The sequence below is a fragment of the Bolinopsis microptera genome, chromosome 6 (assembly GCF_026151205.1).
Source record: "Bolinopsis microptera isolate Bmic1 chromosome 6, MBARI_Bmic_1.0, whole genome shotgun sequence".
Classification (NCBI taxonomy): domain Eukaryota; kingdom Metazoa; phylum Ctenophora; class Tentaculata; order Lobata; family Bolinopsidae; genus Bolinopsis; species Bolinopsis microptera.
In genome coordinates, this window is record NC_087077.1 from 10,532,588 (window position 1) to 10,539,841 (window position 7,254).

General features: G+C 42.1%; 1 long non-coding RNA gene across 1 annotated transcript; it reads right to left on the reverse strand.

Annotated features, from left to right (window-relative positions):
- Positions 1-794: 794 nt before the first annotated feature.
- On the reverse strand, positions 795-2,056 carry LOC134817043 (uncharacterized). The gene is made up of 4 exons (XR_010160463.1): positions 1,626-2,056; positions 1,402-1,483; positions 1,188-1,257; positions 795-1,035 (listed from the first exon to the last, which is right to left on the reverse strand). It is a non-coding gene; the product is annotated as an uncharacterized LOC134817043 (long non-coding RNA).
- Positions 2,057-7,254: the final 5,198 nt, after the last annotated feature.

The window sequence follows — 7,254 nt, forward strand, 5'->3', positions numbered from 1 at the left end:
CCACTAACTGCCACAAACTGCCACTAACTGCTACAAACTGCCACTAACTGCTACAAACTGCCACTAACTGCTGCAAACTGCGCGCGCAGTGCGTGGGCGCGATTGTAGCAGTTAGTGGCAGTTAGTGGCAGTTTGTAGCAGTTAGTGGCAGTTTGTAACAGTTAGTGGCAGTTTGTGGCAGTTAGTGGCAGTTTGTGGCAGTTAGTGGCAGTTTGTAGCAGTTAGTGACAGTTTCTTTGCACTTTGCTCCTCCTGTGTATATCGGCAATCAGGCAATAATGGTTCAGTTTAATTTTGTAGCGCGATGCGTTACTGTGCCTCGCCGTGCACTCAATGAGGCTTCTCATTAATTGACGATGTCAATTCATGGCAGCTCGGCGCGGCACAGTAGCGCATCTCGCCGATCTAGCCAGATGTTAAGAAGCGCACTCGGATTTCAGCACGACAACTTACTTAACGGCCTATTTACTGCTCCAATTTTCCATGACTTCTAGAGATTATTTATTCATTATACTTCATTAAATTGTGATGGTATTAATTTAACTACGTATAATGGGCTCCTTTTAACTAGAGTATGGAAATTCAGGTTCCGATATTATGGAATACCTCCCGGTTTGAGACTCACTCAGGGCATAATTCAAACCCAAACTCTCAGTGTACAATGGTAGATTTATGACAGGAATTTATGTTAGGATTATGGACTTCGAACTTTTAGGTTAATTTATTTCTAGAGTTTTAACTTCGAACTTTAAGATGAATTTATATCTGGAAGATAACCAATTGAAACAAGTAAATGAGAATCATGAAAAAGGTACATAAAAATACAATCACTAATTAGTCGAACAAACAGCACTTAGTAAAGTCCGTACCCTAAATCAGCTCAGTAACTGTGACGATGATCGATGGTGCGTAGTATTAGTATAACGGGATGGCTGGCTCTCTCTCTCTCTAGTTCAGTGGACGGGTAGCTGCTATATCATAGCTACGTTCCTTCAATGCTGCCAACGAGGGCAGAATCCGTGGGAGGGGAATGTCCTAGAAAGGGACAAATTATTAGCAAATGACGGATTAATTAATGACAATAATATACTAACTAGGATAAAATTAAACAAGATAAAGTTAAATTAGAATGAACTGTAGAATACGAAATATGTAAGAACTTATCAATAAATGCTCAAATGACTTACGAGGTAATAATGTAGGTGCTGCTAAGGTTAGGACAAGCATACAGGTAGGATAGGCTCACCACAATATTACCTAGGAAAGGTATAAACCTATTAGAATTTAATTACTAACCTATCGGGAATGACTTTAGTATTACGAACAATGTGAATCAATAATTGGAAATAACATTGCAATGAACAACATCTAATTAATAGTTTAATAATTATAAAAGTATACCTCGAGGAACAAACTTCCTAGCCTATCAAGAATTTCAACAGAAGTGACGGGAACCAATCGCAATACATGACGTTAGGAAAATCTGATGGGAACAAATGATAAGTATTTAATAGCCTCATATTGTTTTGAATCTATGAACCTAATCCTAACTTTCATTATACTGGGACGATCTTTAAGAATGAAAACACTAAGGTCAATGATTTAAGATAATAAGGTCTACCAACCTTTTTAAGTAAATAGCGACGTGTGAGAGAGAGCTCAGCACACAACAACCCGGGCCGTGTAGGGAAAAGGCAGTGATGAAAAGGCAATGATTCTCTTGTGCGCTCCTCTTTATATAGTCCTTCTTGTTCGGTGGAAGGGGGAGTTCCAGTGTGTGAGGCGTCAAAGCAAGTTACAAGTAAATAAACAGGTTATTAATGCAAATACCGGTTTTCAAAACTGGTTACTTATCGATTCCAATAAATCAATGTCTTTTTAAGTGATAATTTTGATAAAGTGTCCTTTTTATGCCAATTTCCCTTATCAAACCTTTTTAGTGCAACTTTCAACTCTTATCACAAATCTAATTCACATGCAGTAACAAATCGAATTTACAAACAGCATTACCGGGAATTGGAAGCAACTTACTTCCGACATACTTCATGCCTACATAACACCAGATCGCATCGCGCTACAAGCTTCTCACAGCGACTTTGGCTTCTCTGGCTAGATCGGCGAAATGCGCTACTGTGCCACGCCGAGCTGCCATGAATTGACATCGTCAATTAAAGTTTAATTATGATAACCCAGAAAACCTTACCGCCTGCTGGGCTTGCTAGAGGTGATAGATTTTCGACAGCACGATTGTCGTCGCGCGTCACATCGAGTTAACCTTTCGCACGCTGCATTTACTTTAGTAGTCATGACAACGACATGACTTTGCAAAGTTTAAAAGCTGCGATATTTTATTTAGCCCAAAATCAAACTTTTCGGTTTAATTCAGAATCTAAGTTGTTCCAAATTTGGCTCTTGGGGAGCCAAATTTGGGACAACTTAAATTTACGGGACGGAAATTTTGTTGAAAACTGGAAGGTTCTATTTATTTTACTTTTGGAGATATTCCCCGGCCGGTAGGGTTTGCTGGGAAGGGCACAGCTTGTCAATAATCCTTTTCGTCATTCGTATGATCCGTCGACACCACCTTGACCATTATTAATGCAGGTCTGGCCCGGCGCGCGCAACTTCGTTTCAATTGCCCGATGGCAAGTGCTACGAAGAAAAGTGCATGCTACTTTCGAGAAGAAAGTGACTCGCGCTACTTCGAAGTAATTTAGACGAGTAACATCAGTCAAACACCGCCTGAAGGCGAACGTATGTCCAATGACTTTTGGCACACCCTGTATTTGGTTTATTGTCCACTGTATTGGTGTTTCATTGCATTGTGATTCCAATAAAATTAACAAATGGTTACCTGGGGACCCCATGCAGGCTATTATGTTCATAAACATAATAGAGTATAGATTCGGCGGAATGACAGGCTGAGCGCCGCCCAGTAAAAAATGGTAGCAGAGAAGGACGCAATGGCACCCCCGGCCAGAGACAGTTAGAGTAACTAGTAATTACGAAGCCCCACTGGCATACAGTGAGAATCAGGACTACTGCAATTGGAAGTTAGACGAGATTTGAGGTCTCCTAGATTTGTTAATGTAAATTAATAAATCCTTATTTTACTGTACTATTTTATATTGTATACAATTTTACGGACGAAATGATCCCAGGGGAGACTTCCAACCCATACCATCGCTTCGACGGGTAGTTGATGCCACCGTTCACAAGCAAGATCCACTTTGGTCTACTTGCTGCGAGGTGTCTCAGCTACATGGAATAGGGGTCCCCTTAAAATAAAATAAAAACAAATTCGAGTATTTTTTCCGATTCTGTTACTTGTCTAATATCTCTTTAAATCTGTTTTGATTTTTTATAGTGGGAGTTCCTACATTTGTTGGTTGAGAATGCTCGATATATTACATAACTTACATGATGCTTGACTGCCTTATTATCCCAGGCACGCACTGGGACATAGTGTTGGTCTGCTTCAGGATGTGTTAGATCCCAGAGAAGCCGCCATCCACTCTACTGCTTTTGCTCAGCGGCAGCATGAGCCCTGGTTTTCTGCCACATTGGTACCTCTGAAAGTACAGGAAGGTGGTGGATTTCGGGGTCCAGGATGCTCCCTCTTTATTCTTTAAGGTGGTATCAAGGTGGTGTTTTTTATTAGATGCTCCTTCAAGACAGTTATACCATAGCATAGGCAACATAGCTTTCAAACAGAGTGTAATACAGATCTTTATGGAGTGATGTGGGAATGTTATCTTTTATTCTATTTAACATGCCACAGCAGGTGGCTAGTTTTTTTTCTATATTATTTATTTCCAGTTTAGGTCTTTATCGATTGTTGCGCCTGAGAATGTGTCAAACAGTATATTTACAATAAATTAAATCAAGTGATGCAATTGGCAGAGCACAATCGTAAATCCTGAGCAATAGATATCATCTATCCCTCGTAGCTCTTCTCCTCAGGTATCAGGTTGAAGGAGACATTGGATATAGGGGCAGTCCATGCCTTCTTTGCCTTTCCACGTACACCTCTAACTGCTACTAGCACACTCCTCATTATATCCATGCTCAGGCGTGTCCTGATGTTACACATCACCTGGCTGTAGTCCTCCTTTGTCTTGGTGGCTATCAACACAGCAAGTCTCCTTAAATTATGAAACACTTGGCCTCCGGTGCCATTCCTCCTGTAGTGGTAAATACAAGGGGGACGAATGACCCTTTCTCCAATTGTAGCACTCGGTTCATGTACTGGTTCTTTTTCTCATTCTCGTGCAGAGTGTAGAGCTGTGGCATGGTCTTTCCTTGATATGTAGGCGATTTAGGATTGAAAATGCGCACATCAAAGAAAGTCCTCTCAAATGTGCTCCACACTCCTCTTGCTGATATATCAAGCCTAGCCTTATCAGCATTGTTGCCCTTTTGTTGGAAGTTGGCCGATTCTATAGGTGTTAAAAGGGGCTCAATCCTCACATCCTTGGTCACCAGCCTAAGGTATTCAGCAACGGAGTCTCTCACGTTGTTATGACGGTAGTTCACATACCCCCCTCTCTTACAGTTGAGGATATGATTGTGATCATTCTTGGCTCCGCAATCGCAGAATCTTGGGGTGTTAGGGATGTCCCAACCATACCGGAGATGAACAGCATCTCTGAAGTCTTGCTTGCTGTAAGCATACCCTAGCTGTTGAATGGGGAGACATGTTAGCCAAGCTCCTGACCCATGCTCTTGTACCAGCTGCAATGACTCCCTGGTATTCTCATCCACTTCACTCATTATCTCAGCAAGCTCCTTTTTCAAGCGTAATTCTTTAACTAACTTGAGGCAATCTACTCTGCCCTTTATCTTAATTTTATCCAACTTCATCAGGGATGTCTCCTGGTGATAGATAAGGTCAACCAGCTCCTCTGTTATCTTGAGTGACGTCTGGTATTCCTTCTCCGCGATCTCTACTGGATTAACAATACCAAGCCCCCCTAAACTTACAGGTAGCGCAAACATTCTCCTGTGCAGATCAGACACATTCCTACCAATAATTGCAGGGATGAACCTTTCTCTTATACACTTCTCCAATGGGATGAAGAGGTCTTTAGTGTCTTGGATGGTACGCATCACAAAGGTCCACCGATGACATAGGGCTTTGGTATACCCTGATAGGGCTGCCTGAGGTTCATCGAGGGCAATATCTGACAACTCTTCTACATCCTTCACCCATTTCTCTACTTTCTTTTTTACATATGTCTCTCTAGCCTCCTCTCCACCTATCACTGCTCCCAGATGACGCTCCCCATCACATGTGATCTCTATACCAGTCTCTCCAAATAAAAACGTGGCTGCTGGTAGTAGCGATTTTTCTTTTAGGATAAGAATAGTCTTCACTGCCTTAGGGAAGTAGCCTAACTTAGGACCATTCACACTGAGTAAATCCCACCACAGCCGGAGTTTCTTCAGGGTACCTGCTGCTGCAGAGTCATCTGCATACCACGCTTGCATCAATTCTCCTAACTTTGTCACGCTGGCCAGGATGTTGATAAGAGGACGAATACCGATAGCATACTCTGCCATTGCTGCCACATCCCCTTGCGTTGCCCCTTCATCAGAGTAAATTATCTCACACGAATATGTGTCGTTGACAATGAGTTTGGCTGATTTCTGATAGGTGTTTTTCAGGTATTGGTGAAACGGAGGACATAGCTGCCTGATGTTGTGAATAGCTGCTTTGCGATTAAGCCTGTTAAACGCATTATCAGCATCAACAAGAAGCACTGCCTCTGTCTTAGGATCTTCCCATGTCCTCTTAACTGCTCTGATGGATGCCTCAATGCCTGACTCTAGCCCAGCACATGACTGAAGAGGTCCTGCAGCCTCTTGTATATCATCCTTAATTACCCCAATAACCACCTTGCCAACAATACGCCGAAGAACCTCTCCTACCCCCACCGGCCGTACACCAGGATTACCTCTCTTATCGTCACCCTTATTCAGTGGTACCAGTCTACAGGCCACAAACTCATTCAGACTCTCTGGGTTAACATCCTCTACACACAAACGCTTTGAAATTCAGCTAATATTGCACCGCAGAGTTGAAAAGGAAGTTTCCCATATGCTTTAGAGCACAAGATGTGCTTCCACCCATCTGCATCCAAATGGGTTGGGCCACCTGAGCCCTTAACTTGAAGTGCCGCTTTCTCAACTAGCTCTGCCGATATTTCAGCAAATATCACCGACTGTGCCTGAGGCGCTGTTATAGGTAGAAGGATATCAGCTGGAGGTGTCTCAGCTTTAGGATGTTTCTCTTGTAATAGACTCTTTATCTTTCTATTTAATGTGTGTACCCCAACAACTGAGTCTTCGTTGTTGATGAGCTTCATGGCCTGACATACTTTACCCACCATCATTAACCTACTAAAGCCTTTCATTTTCGATGGATCTTCAGACTTTTTCCTTCGTTTTAGCTTCTCCTGGATGACACGAGCCTCATCCATGAGGGAATTGAGGTCGCCATCCTTCCACTTTTCTAGTCTATCTACCAGGTACTTGGCATTGTCTCTAGCTTTTGACTTAGATGAAGGCTTCTGTAACATAATAGGGATAAATATATGGACTAGCTGCAATGAAAGACTCTCCCAGGCCGTTTTATTCACAAACAGGTACAAAAGTCGTGTCAACTCTTTGATAAACTTCTCCCCACTCTTACCCCTTGGCACCATAAACAAATTCCTACACCACGTAATAATTTCATCATATATCCCCGTAAGTTCTGACCGTATACACCCTTCCCCAACCATGGTACCCCACGTCAAATTATTTGATCTATTCAACTGGCAGCAGTCACAGTACCATTCATCATCTTCACTGGTTTTATGATCCTCATACTCTTCATCACTCATACACAAGCAGGCCTTATGAATCCAAACCTCGCACTCCTCACACTGCAAAGCATCTACATGCCATTCAACTCTGGTTTTACATATAGGACATTTGACCAAAACCCATAATCATGGGTAGAGTGTACCGCTGCCAGTGTCTCTCTTTTCCAAACAAAAGGAAATGATATTAATTTGAGGAACAGTCCGCTAATGCAAATTGATACCGAGAATGAAATCGGTCGCTCGCTTTTTCAAATCAATAAGCTTTATTACAATTCGTAAGCCGTGATCGAATGGAAAAAGCGAGCGACCGATTTCATTCTCGGTATCAATTTGCATTAGCGGACTGTTCCTCAAATTAATATCATTTCCTTTTGTTTGGAAAAGA